Below are 19,284 nucleotides of genomic sequence, written 5' to 3' on the forward strand. Positions count from 1 at the left end.
ACGCGTAACCCAATGGGACAGATATTTTCCAATAAGTAACGTCTAAAAAATTCAATGTGCCAGTACAGGTGTGACTTCCGTTTAAGAAAAGCAAACATTTTCAAAAAATAAATTTTCAGGTCATCCTCAAGTTTATGAGTGTTTAAGCAGGATGTCTGAATAGTTGACATGAAACCAGTCCAATCAGTGCCGAGAACCTCCATCTTAAAATGCGATGAACCTAATCTCAGTGTGGGAACAAGGAGCTCAATAAAGCAACCAAGTATTCACTTAAAAAGTGATTGGATACAATATTTAAAGTGAGAGGCACTCAAAGGGTAAGCAGCGCCCTTCTCCGGGGTTGAGGGATAGGAGAGGGGAAGGAGGGGGCCTTGCTAATGAGAAACGGGTGTGTTATCCACCCAATCCCCCCCCTTTCCCCTGCCTATGTGTTCACTATCATACCTTTCCACAATCAGGTTCTAGTGAATGGCTTAATGTAAAAGCTATCCTAGCCTGGTTGCACGAATCAACATCAATTGAGATTTGGCATATGTAATCCCTGTCCTTCGTTTCAGTGTTAAGGAACAATTGGCTCTTGACTAGCAACACAAGCATGATGATGGATTGATTTCCGTTCATCTATACATATTTTGTACAGTGTATTGATTTTGCTTAAATCGCGATTATAAATGTCTTAGGTAAATGTTTATCTACAGCAGCGCCTTCCTGGAGTCCAGCCGCCCTGATTGGTCGATCGAGCCCCATATCTGGCCCCCCCTTCAGTCATTGGCGCAACAAGTGTCGTCCCCAGCAGAGAGCGCCAATCACAGCTCTCTGTCTGCAGCCTATGACCTGGCGTCCTGCCATTGGGTCTCAGGTTGCACGCCCACGCACCTTCGTGCAGGGGTTGGTGGGACGTTGGACGGCGGCGGCGTCGTGAATCGAATGACGTCAGACGCCGTCCAGGGATGCCTACATAAACGGCTGCCATAGCTGTTATTGTGAGCGAGCACGGATGCTCTCCCTGGGGTCACACGGCGATTTCATACGATTATGGTAAGCGGGACCAGTGTCTAATCACACGGTCTCTATGTTCTCTAATGCCTGTATTGGACTTTAACCCTCATGCTGAGCCCTTCTCCTTTGACTTTCCTCAGTCAGGTTAAGTACTCAGCACGGTCCAAAACTTGGAAGCATGTTCACCATCTAACTGGCTGAATACATCCGCCCTCTTGTGCCCCAGTAACACTTCATGTATCTTTACTATAGTGATGGTAAGGACCCCTTGTGGTCTCTTAAGCTTTGTGTGGTCATCCCTGGTGGCTGGGTCCCTTCTATTTCCCCCCCATCCCCCTCACTGTTCCCCTGGTAATTTCCTTTTCCCTTCCTTTCCCCCCCCGTCCCACACTGCCCCCCCACCCTTCCCAAGCCCCCCCCTTCCTTATTCCCTGGTCAACTTATATCCTTACCTCTTACCTCATCAAAACCCCCCCCTTTCCCCCCCTCCCCTTCCTCACCCTTTTCTCATTCCCTTGCCCCCCAACCACGTTACCCTGCTTTTCTCATCCCCTACCCCCCCCGTCCTCCCATGCTCCCCCCCCTTTTCACCCCCCCTTTTTTCCCCATAATACTTTATCCCACATCCTATTATGTGTTACCTGCCCCCCTTTTCCTATCCATCCCTTGCGCCCCCTTCCCCCCCCCTTTTTTTGCCCCTCTTCCCCCCCCCTCCCTTTCCTCCCTATCCTTATGTCCACTCGCTTCCCTTCCTCTCCCTCCCCCTCTGCCCCTTGCCCTTTACTCCATCCCTTACCCTCCACCCTCCCACCCTTCCTCCTATCCCCCAGTCCCCTCTTCCCACCCCCCTAAACCTCTGCACACCCTATTTTGATTATATTCATTGTAGCCCGATCCACCTCCTCCTCCATTTCCATCTTTATTTTACTCCTCTATAACACCCCCAGGGCCCCCCCCTCCTCCCCATCCCCCCTCTTCCTCTTTCTTCTCTTTCCTTCCCCCCTCCGTCACTCACACATCCTTCTCACCCATCAATCGGTGTCCAACTTCACTTAAAGGGGAGTTCCAGCCATTTGTGTGTTTATTAAAAGTCAGCAGCAACAAAAAGTGTAGCTGCTGGCTTTTAATAAACAGGCACTTACCTGCTCCAGCGCTCCAGCGACGCGCCGGCCGGGGCTCCGCTCCTCTCCCCCCCTCCCCGGCCGGCGTCTTCATCTTCAGTGTGGGCACCCGGCCGTGACAGCTTTCGGCTTCACGGCCGGGCACCCACTGCGCATGCGCGAGCGCGAGCGGCGCGGCACTGCGCATGCGCGAGCGGCGCGGCCCGGCGCCGCGCCGTGTAATTGGCCAGGAGATCGCCTAGGACCTGTGACGTGTCCTAGGCGATCGCCAACAGCAGCCACTTCCTGAAGGCGACTAAGCTTAGTCGCCTACAGGAAGGAGGAAGTGGGACAGGAAGTCCCACTCGTGCTGAAGCCCCCACTCCCCCCCCAAAAAAATTACATGCCAAATGTGGCATGTAAGGGGGAGAGGAGTGGGTTAAGAGGAAGTTCCAAATTTGGGTGGAACTCCTCTTTAAGCAAATGTTCTCTTCAACTACTTTATACTGACTATATCCTTCACCCTTCAGCCCGTCCTAACAAAAATCCCCCTCCTTGCGCCAAAGAAGGCTTAAACCAGGTTCCACGCTTGATCACATGACCAATCTGGGTGAGTTTCTCCTTTATGAAGTAGCGTGCTGTTTTGATCTTAATATAATGTTTACATTTGTTGTACGCTATTATATGTTTTATACATACCCTTTAGAAACTTCCTCCTGAAGAAGCGGTAATACCGCGAAACCGGTCGAGGTCATCGACTTTCTGCATTTTGACACAGTTGTTTTTTTGCTTTCTGATGTGCAATGTGGGGCCTGTCCTTAAATGTCATTTTATTGTAATTTTTTTATGTTTAATAAATACTGTTATTTTTTACCATACCGTCTCCTATCAGTGCCGTGAAAAGTCCCCACCAAAATACCCACCCCCTTGCCCCTTTTTTTGACCTATGAATCGATATCCATTGGTTTCAAGCAGCCAATGTAATCTGACTTTCTTGGTCTCATTGTTCTACATACCAAATGGGATGCTGGCACATCTTACCTTTTTTATCTTCTTTTTAAAAGAGGCTATACTCTCCCCTTTTCAATCACATTTATACAGCGATTAATGCGATAAATATGCACTAATTACTGTATAAATGTGACTGGCATTCAAGGGGTTAACACTAGGGGGTGAGAGAGGGGTTAATATGTATACCTGTATTGTGTTCTAACTGTGGGGGAAGGGGGGTGACTGGGGGAGGTGACCGATCTATGTCCCTATGTACAAGAGACACAGATCGGTCTCCTCTGTCCCCTGACAGGACGTGGAGCTCTGTGTTTACACACAGAGCTCCACGTCACTGCTCTGTCGTTACCGATCGCGGGTACCTGGCGGACATCGCGACCGCCAGGCACGCGCATCGGCATCTCCCAGTGGCCGGAGGAATACAGGACGTCAAAAGACGTCATGTTGAATATTCAGAGTCACCGTGAAGCCGTCATTTGAAGATGGCCCGGTGCTCAAGTGGTTAAAGAAAAAATCCTACTGTCTCCCCTTGCTCACACGCAAATGCGAAAGTGCATGTAGGTTCCACATGCATCTATGTGTAAACTGATCGCAAGACACGTGAGGTATTGTTGCAAACCTCAGAGTGAGAGCAATAATTCTAGTGCCAGACCTTCTGTGTAATGCTAAACTGGTAACCTATAAACTATCTAAGGATATTTTTAGGTACCATAGTTTGTTACCGTTCCACAGACGTACACAATTTTAAAACATGACATGTTGGGTGTCTATGTAACATCATCTTTTATATTTGACCAACATTGGGTATTATATTGTCTAGCAAAAAAAATGCTGAATTTGTACACGTATAAAAAATGCTGAATTTGTACACGTATATTAGAAATGTCAATATTAGAACAGACTGGAGGTGGTTAAATTATATATTTTTTGGGCCAGCCAAAATGAGGAAATATTCAATAACCAATTCAGCCCCAGACCATTCGGCTGCCTAAAGACCAGACCACTTTTTACAATTTGGCACTGCACTGCTTTAACTGGTAATTTTTTCCCACAAATAGAGATTTCTTGTGATGGTATTTGACTGCCTCTGTGATTTTTATTTTTTGCCATATAAAGGAAAAAGACTGAAAATTTAGAAAAAAAATTATATTTTCTACTTTTTGTTATAAGAAAAATCCAATAAACTCAATTTTAGTCATACATTAAGGCCAAAATGTATTCAGCCACATGTCTTTGGTAAAAAAAAAGTCAATAAGCGTATATTTATTGGTTTGCACAAAAGACCCCGTTTTGGAAAGTAGACACCCTAAGGAAATTGCTAAAAAGCATGTGGAGCCCATTAAATATTTAATTTTTATGTCCCAAGTGATTGAAAAAATATATTTTTTTTATCCAAAAAGTTGTTGTCACTAAATGATATATTGCTCACACATGCCATGGTTATATGTGGCATTACACCCCAAAAAAAACTTCTTCTGCTTTGCCTGAGTATTGGGATACCACGCGTGTGAGACTTTTTGGGAGCCTAGCCGCGTACGGGACCCCAAAACCAAGCAATGCCTTAAGGATTTCTAAGGGGCGTACATTTTTTAAGGCCATAAAATGCCCAGAGAGCACAAAAAAACCCAAATGACCCCATTTTGGAAAGTAGACACCCCAAGCTTATTGCTGGGAGGCATGGAATAATTTATATTTTGACACAAGTTGCGGTAAAACTACAAACTTTTTTTATTTATTTTTTTTGCACAAAGTTGGCACTAAATTATATATTGCTCAAACATGCCATGGGCATATGTGGAATTACACCCCAAAATACATTCTGCTGCTTCTCCTGAGTACGGGGATACCACATGTGTGGGACTGTTTAGGAGCCTAGCCACGTACGGGGCCCCGAAATCCAATCGCGCCTTCAGGATTTCCAAGGGTGTAAATTTTTGATTTCACTCCTCACTACCTATCACGGTTTCAAAAGGCCATAAAATGCCAAGATAGCACAAACCCCCCAAATGACCCAATTTTGGACAGTAGACACCCCAAGCTATTTGCTGAGAGGCATGGTGAGTATTTTGCAGCTCTCATTTGTTTTTGAAAATTAAGAAAAAAAAGAAAAAAAGGGAGTGAAATCAAAAATTTACAACCTTAGAAAGCCTGAAGGCGGTGCTTGGTTTTCGGGATCCCGTACGCGGCTAGGCTCCCAAAAAGTCTCGCACATGTGGTATCCCCGTACTCAGGAGAAGCAACAGAATGTATTTTGGGGTGTAATTTCACATATGCCCATGCCATGTTTGAGCAATATATCATTTAGTGACAACTTTCTGTAAATAAAAAAAATAATAATTCCAGAAAAATATAAAATATTGCATGGACTCAACATGCCTCTCAGCAAATAGCTTGAAGTGTCTTCTTTCAAAAATGGGGTCATTTGGGGGGGGTTTTGTACTATCTTGACATTTCATGGCCTCCGTAACTGATGGGTTGTAAGAACGTGAAATCACCATTTCTTTATCGTACACCACAGGACACAGAGCCTCTATTCATTACATAGTGGGTTGTATGGTCACCAGAGGCAACGCTCTATCCTGGCCTAGGGCAGCACTTTGCAGGGGGGGCAGCACGGAAAGAGTTCCCGCTGGCTTGCCCTACGCTGTTAGTGTAGCACCAGTCTTATGGGGCAGACTGGGCTGAAAGGCAAATTAGTCTAGCGCCCCCATAAAGCGGCCGCACTGCTTCCGGTATGCGGGCGGCTGGAAATCAGCAACTGTGGGGGGGGGGGGTGCCACTTCTAATTTTGACTGTCCTATCATCCTGGACCACAAACCTTCCTCACTGTGCTATGTGTTTTCTGCTGAACCATTGACATAGTTATATCTTCTTAGTCCTCTCCATAAAATGTGTGCTTAAAGTAGAACTATAGGCAAAACTTTTTTTTTTCATTTTGGATAGCGTAAGCAAGGGTTATAGCCCCTGTCAGTTTATTTTTTTACCAACCCTGTCCCATTACAGAGATTTCCCTTTCACTTCCTGCCCCATAGCCAAACAGGAAGAAAGAGGAAATCTATGCAAATTAAGGCAATCCATTGCCCCCCAGGCTCTCAAAACTAGTTTCCCCACTTGAAAATTTTAGGGCGGGTCTTAAACAACAAGGGGTGTGGCTTTGACAGGACTGGGTGGGTCATATCTAAATTAGGGGGTGCACGAGTTTAGTCAGGCCTATGGCAGCACAAAACCTAAATACACTACTGACCATTAAGAGCTGTGAAAATGTGGAACAGACTCCTTCCAGAGGTGGTTCTGGCCAGCTCAGTAGATTGCTTTAAGAAAGGCCTGGATACTTTCCTAAATGTACATAATATAACTGAGTACTAAGATTTGTAGGTAAAGTTGATACAGGGAAAATCCGATTGCCTCTCGGGGGATCAGGAAGGAATTTTTTCCCCTGCTGTAGCAAATTGGATCATGCTCTGCTGTTTTTTTTTGCCTTCCTCTGGATCAACTGTGGGTATGGAGTTGGATGTATGGGATTGTACTATGTTTTTTATTTTGTTTATTTTTTTTTGTGGTTGAACTGGATGGACTTGTCTTTTTTCAACCTGACTAACTATGTAACCAGAGGTGATTGGACACTGGCACAACCAATGAAGACAAGTTCCCCTCCATATAACTCCTCCCATAAGGGAAGTACCTCCGTTCTTTTTTTCGCCAGTGTCTAAGGTGTTGGACGCGAGTAGGATATGCTGAAGGAAGCTCTGCCAAAGAAACCCTTGGAGGGTAAAAGAGCTACACTTTCGGATCCATCCAAGACTAAAATTTTACACTAAAACTGGATGGTATCCGGGCCTCATGGACGAGGTGTCGCCTGTAATGTCTCTCTTCGGAGGACTGGGCTCTAGGATCCAGCACTTTTGCTCTATACGCTAAAAGTCCTGGCAGTGTCTTTTACAAGAGGTCTCCTTTAAGTAGGAACCCATATCCCTGAAGGTTGGCACGCATGCCCCGCCGTGATGGGGGAAGATTGGTTCTGCTTGGCAGAAAACCTGCGGCGGGGACAAGGTAAGCCAGGAAAGAATCCTACATTTTAAACTTAAGGACCTTTCCTATTTAGAGTAGGTGTCTTTTTTTTCTGGTCGCCACTGGCGGGAGTAAAGAGCTGAGTTTCACTCGCCATGCTCCAGAGCAGTGTCCGTTCCCTCAGACAGCACACTCCTTCCGCTGCATAAGCGCTGCCATAGACGGCTGCCTTTCTTCTCCTCTCAGGCAGGTATCAGGAGGATCTCCCTCACACTTGATCACTGCCATTAAAGTGGAGGTTTACCCAAAAACGTATTTTTTAACATTAGATTAAGGCTCATTTTGTCAAGGGGAATTGGGTGTTTTTTTTTAAATCGAAGCAGTACTTACCGTTTTAGAGAGCGATCTTCTCCGCCGCTTCCGGGTATGGGCTGCGGGACTGGGCATTCCTATTTGATTGACAGGCTTCCGATAGGCTTCCGACGGTCGCATACATCGCGTCCCAATTTTCCGAAAGTAGCCGAACGTCGGTGCGCAGGCGCCGTATAGAGCCGCACCGTGACGCGATGTATGCGACCGTCGGAAGCCTGTCGGAAGCCTGTCGATCAAATAGAAACGCCCAGTCCCGAAGACCATACCGGAAGTGGCTGAGAAGATCTATCTCTAAAAACGGTAAGTACTGCTTCGATTTAAAAAAAAACACCCGATTCCCCTTGACAAAATGAGCCTCAATCTAATGTTAAAAAAAAAAAATTCGGGTTAACTCCCGCTTTAACTCCTAGGATGCGTGGCGCACAGGGCTGCGCTTTATGCTGTTTGCATTGGGAGGGGGTGGGCCTGGGTGCATGCACGGGCGCACCCAGGCACGTTTTATAGATGGCAAACAGGCAGGAAGTGATAAAAGAACCTCACATGCCTGGAGCTTTCCTACTAGGGACACAGCAGTGTAAAGGACACGTAAGATCTCCATGTGGTTGGCTGAGCACTCCCAAAGATAAGACACCTACTCTAGCATGAAACTGTGTGTTATTAGTTGCATACTTATATGTAAATTGCTAAACTAGCACAGTAGTATATGCATTTGTTGGTACCTTGGCTTTGCTTGGTAATATGTCTTTCCAAAGAAAAAACTCTGGGACTAAAAACAAGAAGGCATCGCCGCCTAAGATGGGAGGCTTTCCTCTCCTGTAATACCTGACGCACTTATACAGGATGTAGCAGCCTCTCCTGTGGTGCCTGTGCCTGCATATGTGCCTGTCTGTGCCTCTATCAGAAGTAGAAGGCTCTCCTGTGGTGCCTGTGCCTGCATATGTCACGGAAGACTCTCTGGCAACAGCACTGACAATTTTGAAGGGAAAATCACTGTGTTAATCGCAAAGTCAAGGGACAAAAAGCGAAGCAGATCTCCTCCTATTGTTTTAAATCTCCTTGTAGAAATATTTGAGGAGGATGAGGCCCCATCAGGGAATGAGGACTCGGAGGGACTAGGGATATCAGAGGAACCCTTTTCTGCTTCCCAGGTTCTAAAGTTACAGGTGCAATGTTATGCTGAAGCGGTACGCTCTACATTCAGATTACCCTCTGTGGAGTTAACTGAATCACCGGTCTCCTCTCTGGGTTCATTAAAATCCCCACAGGCTGCTTGTGCCTTTCCGATTCATCCTATATTGGAGAATCTGATTTACGCAGACTGGAAACGCCTAGGAAGTTCTTTATCCTACGGAGGAGAAGTTTACCAAGAAATGGAGTCTGCCTTCTGTGGATGCAACGATTTCTTGTGTAAATAAAAACCTAACTTGTCCAGAGGACAATGCCCAGGTATTTAAAGATCCTTCTCAGAAGAAGCTGGAATCTTTACTAAAATCTTCCTTCCTCTTGGCAGGCGCAGTAACCCAACCTGCGGTGGCGGCGGTTGGTAGGTGTCAGGTCTTGAAGGACCAGGTGAAACAGGGGATGAAAAATCTGACTTCGGAACAGATCAAATTTTGAGAGAATATGCCTAGGGCCTTATGTTTTACAGTGGATGCCATTAGAGATTCTATCCAACAGGCATCCCGTCTCACGCTCCAGCTGGTGCATATGCGCAGAATTCTTTGGCTAAAGCATTGGTCAGCAGAAGCCCCATGCAAAAAGCTTTTGTCCAGTTTCCCCTTTCCATGGTGAGCACCTCTTTGGGGATGATTTGGAAAGGTATATCCAAAAAATATTGAGCGGTAAAGCTACCCTTCTGCCAGAGAAGAAGAAAAACAAGCGTCCCTGTTTTAATCGTTCTCTCTTCCCGGCTCCTGGTAGATCTACCTCCAGCCAGTGGCAACGGCATTTTCAGTCAGCCACAAAGGCTAAAGACCAAGCCCAGAAGAACAAGAAGCTGTGGGGTTCAAAAGCTAACAAGCAAACCCCAAAGCCTCTTTATAAAGAGGCGCCCCCGCTCGGCCGAGTGGGGGGACGGCTCCGTCAATTTTCAGCAGCATGGCAGACAGAAATCCTGGACAAGTGGGTAGTATCCACAGTATGCTTTGGGTAAAAACTGGAATTTCGAGTAATACCATCATCTTAGTTCCGAAGTTCAAGGCTCTCCAAAGATCCACTAAAAAGAGCGTCCTTCAAGGGATTGGATCACTTGCTGTCTCAGGGGGTGATAACAGAGCAAGGATAAAGGAGCAAGGTTCAGGTTTTTATTCAAACCTCTTTGTGATTCCAAAACCAAATGGAGATGTCAGACCCATTCTGGATCTAAGATCTCTAAATCAGTTTCTGAACATTCGCCATTTGCGAATGGAAACTAATCCATCCGTGGTCGCCACCTTACAAGGCAGAGAATTTATGGCGTCTATAGACATCAAGGACGCATATTTACATGTGCCTATCCATCCCGCTCACCAAAAATTCTTAAGGTTCGCGGTAGAAGATCGCCACTTCTAGTTTGTGGCTACTGCGCCCCAAGTATTTACAAAGGTGCTAGCCCCTCTGTTGGCAAATCTGAGGGCACAGGGCATAGCAGTAACAGCCTATCTAGACAATCTACTTGTGATAGATCAGTCAGTGGCAGGATTAGATAATGCTGTGCTCACCACAATAAAATACCTGGAGCATTTAGGATGGATTGTAAACATACAAAAATCCTGTCTACAAGCCCAAAGAAGGGTAGAGTATTTGGGCATGATCATAGACACAGCCCAAAGCATTCCTGCCAGAGCCAAAGATCAAGTCTTTAAAAGACCCGATCCACAAGGTCAAGGCAAAGAAAGGGCCATCTATTCGCCTTTGCATGAGGCTATTAGGGAAGATGGTGGCCTCATTCGAGGCTGTCCCTTACGCCCAGTTTCATTCAAGATACTACTTCAAGGCAATATCTTAGCCGCCCTCGATCTGACCTTCATGGTCATACCTCACATGCATGGTGCAATTGCTGTTTACATATGACGCCAGACCAACGCTTGTGTTTGCCTTTGCGCGAGAGCAGGGGGGGGCAGGGGTGCTTTTTTTTTTTCTTTTTTTTTTTAACTTTCTTCTTCCTTCTTTTTTCTTTTTCTTCTTCCCCTATGATAGCGATAGGTAGTGACAGGTACTCTTTTGAAAAAATTGAGGTCTATTAGACCCTAGATCCCTCCTCTGACCACACCAAGATCCCAATGGTGCTGTTTATATCCGGCGAAATCTAAGTCATGAAATGCTTGTAGCTTTTGGTTTTTCAGACCATGGAGATGATTGTAGCCATTCTGGTCTCTGATCAGCTCTATGGTTATCTTGCAGAACCACCAGCTGCATTTCAGGTTCCCTGTTGGGATAGGAGAGCCTGAGAAAACCATGGAAGACGGTGGGGGGGGGGGGTTTCCTCCCACTGCTTGTAAAAGCAGTCTAGAGGCTAATTAGCTGCTAGGATTGCTTTTACATGAAAGCTGACCGCTGGCTGAAAAGAATAATACTAAGATGATACCTAAACCTGCAGGCATCATCATTCTGGTATAACCACTCAAAGTCCAGCAACATACCAGTATGTTGCTGGACCTTGTTGTGCATATATTGTAATCTTTTTTTTTTTTTTTTTTCATGCAGCCTGTGGGCTGAACAAAAAATAGATAGATTGATCGGTGGGTATGCCCACCATTAAAATACCTCCCTTCATCCACCCACATTTTGTTTTTAACTGTGGTGGCGAAATCCACCCCTGCTGTCCCCATGCTTCGGCATATATGCTCCTTCTTTTTTTTTTTTAACTGTGGTGGTAAAATCGCCTCCTACAGCGATGGAGTCACAGTTTATGTATCGTGGGAGCAAATGCTGTTGCTGTCAAGATAAATAAATACGCCCTGCAGCTGAAATGGCATACCTGAAAACAAAAAAATGGTTAACAATAAAATACAGTAAAGTATAAAAAAATGACATACCTGAAAAGCAAACATGATAAAACATAATAACAACAGGGCTCAAAATTTCAAGTCCTGAGCTACTAGCCAGGCCTCAAGAGTTACTCGCCACCAGTTGCCCCACCTAAATTATACACTGCCCTGCGCCTAATTGCACCCATAAACACGCCCTTGTAGATTATCTCATGGAATGACAATGTTTTATGCAGAATCAAGTTACAAAATTAAATATTGCCAAAAAACAACTTTAACAAAATGGGACAGGGCACTGGGGGCAGACCAGAGGGGGCAGGGCACTGGGGCAGACCAGAGGGGGCAGGGCACTGGGGGCAGACCAGAGGGGGCAGGGCACTGGGGGCAGACCAGAGGGACAGGGCACTGGGGGCAGACCAGAGGGACAGGGCACTAGAACTGGGTCTCTTCCCCATTCTCTTGCTGTCTCCTCTGCAACTCCCATCCATCCTCTCTCTCTCTCCCATTCATCTCATCATCAGGAGCCTGTGTGTGCGGCTCCACGCTTGCATGTCCCCACTTCCCCCTTTTATTCAGGCTGGCAGAGAGGAGAGGAGCTGCAGCACAGCGGGAGGAAATACAATCCAGCGCTGAGATCCACACAACTGCACAGCCATTGACACCATAGCACAGCGCACACTGACAGCGCACAGCACACATTGAGACCAGTCTGTTCACAGTGCTCAGGCTAAACTGTTGGACACTTACATAGAGCACAAGGAGAATAAAACTGCACAAACTAGAAGGCTGCCGCTCTCATGTCAGGGCAACTTTCAGTGAGCGCTGCACCGGAGTGGTAATTTTTGCAATATTCCACCTCACTTATTACTTTCTGCTCTCCAGCTACATTGGTCGGGGCCCGGGGGAGGGGGGCAGGCTCAGAGAGGTCATACTGTTGGGTCCCATGGCTTAATGAGAATTGTAAGGAGAGCACCTGTGTACTGCTCTGCCTGTGCGCGGCTCACCAGACTACTTTTCCCAAGCATGCACCTTTCCTCTTCGGCCGCCTATCTCATCTGGACTCTAAGTGTAGGCACAGATTGGAGGGAGATTGGTCATGCAGCCCTGTCATCACTCGCCCCCAGCTTAAATTCTGCAGGAAGGACACTATGGGCACGACGGGCCTGTGTTTGTCTTCTTGGTGGCAGCAGGACACTACTTGTGCTTGCCACCTCGCCAGCTTGAACTGCACTTATGGGACTCGCCACATAACCACGTGATACTGCAGTGCTGGATGTACGACCAGGGTGTACTAGGCTGCTGGTGCTTGCCAGTTCACCAGAATGATGAGCGGCACTTGTACTTCTATGCTCCATACATGAGCCCTGCGGTTCTTGCACCTCGACAACAGCAGAAGAAGAACAGTGTCGGGTACACCTGACCTTGGCAGGGACCACAACTGTCACCAGAGCTATCTGTCATGGAGCCGCTGTCGTCTACAGGATCGTATCCTGAGCCTGAATCTGACAGATGAGTGACTTCCTCTTCACCATCTGTCATGCTCAGAAACGTGTAGGCCTTTTCACTACTGTACCTTCGATTTGACATTTTGGCTCTAAATTTACTGGTACAGTAGTAAGATTCACAGGAAAAAAGCTCCTAGACTGTCGGCAGCCATCAGGTCTGACTCTGCGAATGCTGCAGTTGTGTGTTTTAGTGTTTTGTAAGTGACAGTGATCAATCGATACTGCACTTGACTGGGCTGGGCGGAGGGGCAAAATGCAGGTGCTAGCAGGTATCTGGTCTGGTCTACCACTAAGGGAGGTGTATGGTGCATGCGTGGGTGTTAGCGCTACTGGCACTAATCTGACGCTGCCTGGGACGACACAGACCCTATCTGACCCTAAAACCTAACTGATATCACCCGCCGGGGTCAGGGGGTTAAACCTTTATTGGATAATAAACGGCAGATGCCCTGACGCTATAAAAAACAAACTAACTAACCAGCGTTACCCGTAACACTTATATGGTGATCACTGGTGACAGGGGGTTAAAGGGTTACCTAGGGGGCAATCAGGGGGGTTAAAACCTTTATTAGGTAGTATATGGGGGTACCCGACGCTATAAAAACCAGACAGTGAACCTAAATAACTAACAGGCTAACTAGCGTCACCCGTGACACCAATACGGCGATCAGAAAAATGATCGATTAGTGACACTGGCGACAGGGGGAGAAATGGTTAACTGGGGGCGATCAAGGGATTAAATCTTTATTTGGGGGGGGGGGGTTAGGGGGGTACCCTAGACCTAAAGGGGCCTACCACTAATTGCCCTAACACTTATAACAGTCACAAAATGACACCAATGCAGTGATCAGTAAAAAAATGAAAACTGCTATTGGTGTTACTGTGATTGGGGGGTGATTTGTGTGCCTACGTCTACTGGTGTTAGTGTGCTGTTGGTGCAACTCACTGTGATGTTTTCTCTCCTCGGGCTCCGGAACGAAAAGGCTCCACAAGGCGAGATGACATCACTTCCTCTGCTTCTGTTTACAGTTTCAGAAGCAGAGGAAGCTTCTCATTCATCAGGAGCGATCGTGAGGGAGAGGCCATGAATTAGGACGGGTCGCTCCTGGAACGATGCCAACCTCATCGGGCGGTAACGTGTGTATATATGTATGTGTATATATATATATATAAAGGCTTCGGGCGCCCGCATTGCTGCACCGTGGGACAGGTGAGTGTCTGTTTATTAAAAGTCAGCAGCTACACTTTTTGTAGCTGCTGTCTTTTAATAAACTGAACTCCGCTTTAAGTAGTTATAGGTATACAGGTAGTTACAGGTATACTACATGTCAAAAGTGGTCTTGGGCATTATATTTTGTTTTGACCTCTTCATAAAGAGGTTAAGAATCAATTTAAAGCGGGGGTTCACCCTAAAAACTATTTTCTAACATTACATCCAGGATACTAACAACATTTACAGTATGCAGGTCTTTATTTTTTATCGTCTTACATACTGTTATATTGAGATTTTCTCCCCGGCTTCCGGGTTCTGATTCCCGCGGGACTGGGCGTTCCTATCCCTGGGTTAGATGATTGACGTCTGGTGAAACAGTTCCCATGTCGCACAAGGCGCGTCACCAGATTTCTGTAAATAGCCGAGCTGCGAGTCGGCGCTATACTGCGCCCGCCGTGTAGAGCTGACTGCGCAGGCTAGTTTGCTTATGCTTCTCGCACGCCCCCTGGGGGGGCGCACCCGGAAGTGTCCGTGATCGCTGGGTCTGTGGGACCCATTGCTTCACGGTAAAGGGCTAATCACAGTGGTTCTTTAACGTGATCGCTTTGTCAACTGGGATCATGCCTGGTTCAGCTCATTCTGCAGTGTTTCTCTCTCCTCTCCTTACACTCTGTATCAGTGTGAGGAGAGGAGAGAGAAACACCAGAGCAGCGTGAGTTTGCTTGATCTGTGTGCCCTACAGTGCTCATCAGAGCCATTGCAGTGCTCATCTGTGCGCATCAGTACCAAATGGTGCCACTACAGTGCTCATCAGTCCTCTACAGTGTCATCAGTGCCCTACGGTGCCCATCAGTAAATGCTCATCAGTACCACTACAGTGCTCATCAGTGCCCTAGTAGTGCTAGGTGCCCATCAGTGAGTGCTTATCAGTGCCGTAAAAATGTGTAAAAAATAAATGCATTTTCTTTCCACAATTTTCAAAAACGTGTGGAAGAAAAATGACATGTTCAAAAGACTCATATTATGCCTCATACATTGGGGTCATTTTGTGGGCGTTTCCATTGTCCTGGTGCTCCAGGGCCTTCAAAAGTGTGATAGGTAGTCAAGAAATTAGATGTGTAATTTATGTCCCTAGAAAACCTGACAGTGGTCCCTGCATTTTGGACCTCTGTATGTGGCAAGGCTTTGAAAAAGTCTCACACATGTGGTATCGCCATACTCAGGAGTAGTAGCAGAATGCATTTTGGGGTGTAATATTTGGTATGTACTTGCTGTGTGTTAGAAATATCTTATAAATGGACAACTTTGTGTAAAAAAAAAAAAAGGAAATTAGATGTGTAATTTATGTCCCTAGAACACCTGACAGTGGTGCATGTTGGGCCTCTCTATGTGGCCAGGCTGTGAAAAAGTCTCACATGGTATCGCCATAAACAGGAGGTGTAGAAGAATGTGTTTTGGGGTGTAGTTGCAAGTATGCATAAGCCATGTGAGAGAAATTACCTGTTTACTTGCCCACCGAGGACATCATATGACGTCCTCGACTTTGTGCAGTGATATCTGAATGATGCCTGCAGCTACACTACAGTTCCGCCACTTGATCGTTCTTATAGGCAGTGGGAGGGGATGTCCCCCCTCCCACCACCATCCGGTGCTTCTCCGGGCTCTCCCGTGCCATCGGGGGCCCGGAGAACGAATCGGCCGGTGCCGACTCACGGCGATAGCGATTTCCGGTCATCTCTATGACCGTCGGAGGCCCAGGCGCGTCGTTGTGACGTCGCGCCCGGGTACCCGGAAGTAAACAAAGCTGCAATCGCGGCTGTCTGCATGAGATCAGTGAATTTTTTTTCACGATCTCATGCTTTCAAGCCTGGAGGAGAGATGTGGGGTCTTATAGACCCCATATCTCTCCAAAAAGCGGACCTGTTACAGTAATTCCTATTACAAGGGATGTTTACATTCCTTGTAATAGGAATAAAGTTATCAAAAAAAAATGTAAATAAAAGTATAAAAATCAAAAACATTGAGTAAAATAAGAATTTTATATATTTTTTTTAAACGACCCTGTCCCCGATAGCTCGCGCTCAGGAGCGAACACGCATGTAAGTCCCGCCCACATATGTAAACGCCGTTTAAACCCCACATGTGAGGTATTGTCGCGTACGTCAGAGCGTGTGCAACAATTCTAGCCTCTGTAACTCGAAAATAGTAACCTGTAGAAATTTAAAGCGTCGCCAATGGAGATTTTTAAGTACCGAAGTTTGGCGCCATTCTATGAGTGTGCGCAATTTTAAAGCATGACATGTTAGGTATCTATTTACTCGGCGTAACATCATCTTTCACATTATACAAAACTACTGTTTTGTTATTTTTTTTAATTTGTGAAACCGTTTTTTTTTCTCCCCAAAATAGGCGTTTGAAAAATTATTGTGCAAATACCGTGCGAGAAAAAAGTTGGAATGACTGCCATTTTATTCCCTAGGGTGTCTGCTAAAAAAAATATATACTGTTTGGGGGTTTTGATTAATTTTCTAGCAATTTTTTTTTCTTTTTTACATGAAGGAGAGAAGTACCAGAATAGGCCCGGTGGACACGTGGTTAATATGACAATTTTGTGGGGGGGGGGAGACGACTTTATTTTGTGAAGAATTGTGGGAAAAAATATATATGGGTACAGTGTTCATGACTGAGTAATTGTCATTCAAAGTGTGAGAGCACTATAAGCTAAAAATTGGCCAGGTCAGGAAGGGGGTATAAGTGCCCAGTAGGCAAGTGGTTAAAGAACTAGGCTGCAAGTTGAAGGGAAGTACCTCCAAGGTTATGTTTTCTGCAACATTGCCTGTACCATGTGCAACACAGGAAGGGCAGGGGAGCTTAGAAAACTGAAACCATAGCTATAACCTGGTGTAAGAGGGAAGGATTTGAGTTTTTAGAGTACTGGGCTGCCTTTTCATTGGTGAACAACCTATATGCTAAAAATGGTTTGAACCTAAGGGTGAACTCCATACTGACTTTGTGCTAAAATGCACGTGTTGATGTGCATTATGACGTATGTTTGACAATTGTTTTTCAGATGTCCTTGTGTTGACCTGCATTTTACAGCTGTGCTAAAATGCAGATCAACGCACTAGTGTGAATTAACCCTAAACGGAAGGGGGTCAGCTGTGCTAGCGGAGAGGTTTATGGGAAGGTTAGAAAAGTATTTAAACCTGGATTGAGGGAGGAAGGGAGAATAAGACTATAATGGGGCAGACAAGTTAGTCGGGGGCAGACACTAATAAAGGATGGAATGGGGGAATATAGGGGGAGGGTTATCATAGGTTTCCATGTTACAAACAACCACTGGCAGCTAAAGAGGAAGTAAACCCTGACGGGTTTTACTTCATTTTTTTTGCTCTGTGCAAACCCTGCAAATGAAAGCATAATAGGCTAGTATTACATCCTGCCTTTTCCCCCCCTGAGCAAGGTAATTTTGCTGTGCTATTTTGCTGTGCTATGGCTGCTACAGTGAGCAAGAGGAAGAGGAATTTTTCTCCCCAGGAGAGGGCAGTGGTCATCGCTGCCATGGAGAAATATGATACGTTCCTCCATGGTGCCCAGAGTCGGGATACTAGTTGCACCAGGAAGCAGGTCATCCTGGAGACCATGGCGACTGAAGTTAGTGCCCTTGGCAATGACACCCGCAGCGCCAAAGACATTAATAAGAAGATTAATGACCTGAAGCTCCGTGTGCAGGAGAAGCTGGCCGCCATTCGGAAGCACCAGAGTGGCACGGGGGGCGGAGCACCCTGCAATATAATTTTGACCCCGGAGGAGGAGGTGGTCGCCCGGTGTCTGCAGAGGGAGCAGTTGGAGGGCGTTGAGGGCTTTGATTCCCGTGATGATGCCTCGAGGACAGGTAAGTGTTTTATATCCCCTATCCGGTGTGTAGTATGTGAGGGGGTGGAAGGGAACATGTGATAAGTGTGTGGGTCCCCCAACATGTGACTGCTTTATGTCATCCACAGATGTGCAGAAGGGAGAGGGCCCATCTGCTGCCTCAAGGGGCTCACCCTACACCCACTCGCAAGCGTCTTCTGCCCCAAGGAAGGCGACAAGGAAGACTAGGGGTGTACCTCTAAGTATCCAGGACTAACTAGCCCTGGACCAGGGCCAGCAGACCCGGCACATGGGGGAGATAGCCGGGCACCTGCAGCGGGTGGCAGAAAACACTGCCCAGATTTATGACGCAGTGCAGAATGGCAATGCCAATAGTGCAGCAGTGGTCACCTGCGTTGGGGAGCTGCAGGCCACCACTGTGAACCTAGTGGCAGAGGTTCAAACCCTTACTGAGGCCGCCCACGCCAACACGGCTGCCATCCAGGAGGAGGGGAGGCAGAGGCAGCACAACCAGCGGCATAACCTCACCCGCCAGCTGAGGATGCAGGCTCAGACTAACCACTTCCTGAGCTGAATTGCCGTGGCCTTGGAGGGCAGGCAGCCATCACCTGCCAGGAGTGGCACACCCGGGGATGAGCCACCACCAGATGTCCCACCCCCCCACCCCAGGCTCCCCCCAGGCAGCTGAGGAGCCAGAGAGCTGCCATCAGGCGCAGCCCCCGTCAGCCCAAATGAATGGCTTTATTTTTTTGGGACTCAGGAGTTTTTTTTTAATGCTCAGGTCATGAGCCTTTTTTTTTATTTTTATTTTTTTAAGCACACAGTGAGGAGTGCTGGCTACAGTGTGACTGGTGTGTGAATGTGGGGGTGACACTCCTGCCAGTAAGGGGTGTCACCCTCGGTCGGCGGGGAGAAATTATCCCCACGACCGTGTGAATGTGGTATGAATGGACAGCGACATAATTGGGGCCTTGGCGTGGCGTTGCTGCTCCCAAGTCCTGCATGGTGGACTTGGGCTAATCCAATGTGATGTGGATGTGGTGTGTGTGAGATAAGGACCACAGTGGTGTGCATGCGTGCATTCTCCTTGTGCCATGATGAATGTGTGTGTTTAACGTGCAAAGATGTCTTCTGTGAGGTGTCTCCTGACTGCTGCTCCCTCAGCAGACGGGGTACCCTCATTTAGGGGGGAAATGTGTGGTTCGGGGGTCAGGTCATCATGTAGGTCAATCTCC

The 19,284-nt window shown here is 46.9% G+C and overlaps 1 protein-coding gene across 8 annotated transcripts in view; it reads left to right on the forward strand.

Moving 5' to 3' along the window:
* LOC120910613 (TIR domain-containing adapter molecule 1-like) overlaps positions 1-19,284 on the forward strand; it is a 50,933-nt gene that overhangs the window by 18,994 nt on the left and 12,655 nt on the right. For 2 of the 8 annotated variants that reach the window (XM_040322384.1, XM_040322405.1), the window contains exon 1: positions 14,000-14,109. The exons of 2 other annotated variants lie outside the window; for them this stretch is intronic. The gene's annotated coding sequence lies outside the window, so the exon portion shown is untranslated. Of the gene's footprint in view, positions 1-13,989; positions 14,110-19,284 lie in introns of those variants that run through there. 4 more of the 8 variants (XM_040322412.1, XM_040322398.1, XM_040322391.1 and 1 more) reach the window with 4 other exon arrangements.

The sequence above is a fragment of the Rana temporaria genome, chromosome 1 (assembly GCF_905171775.1).
Source record: "Rana temporaria chromosome 1, aRanTem1.1, whole genome shotgun sequence".
Taxonomy (NCBI): Eukaryota; Metazoa; Chordata; class Amphibia; order Anura; family Ranidae; genus Rana; species Rana temporaria.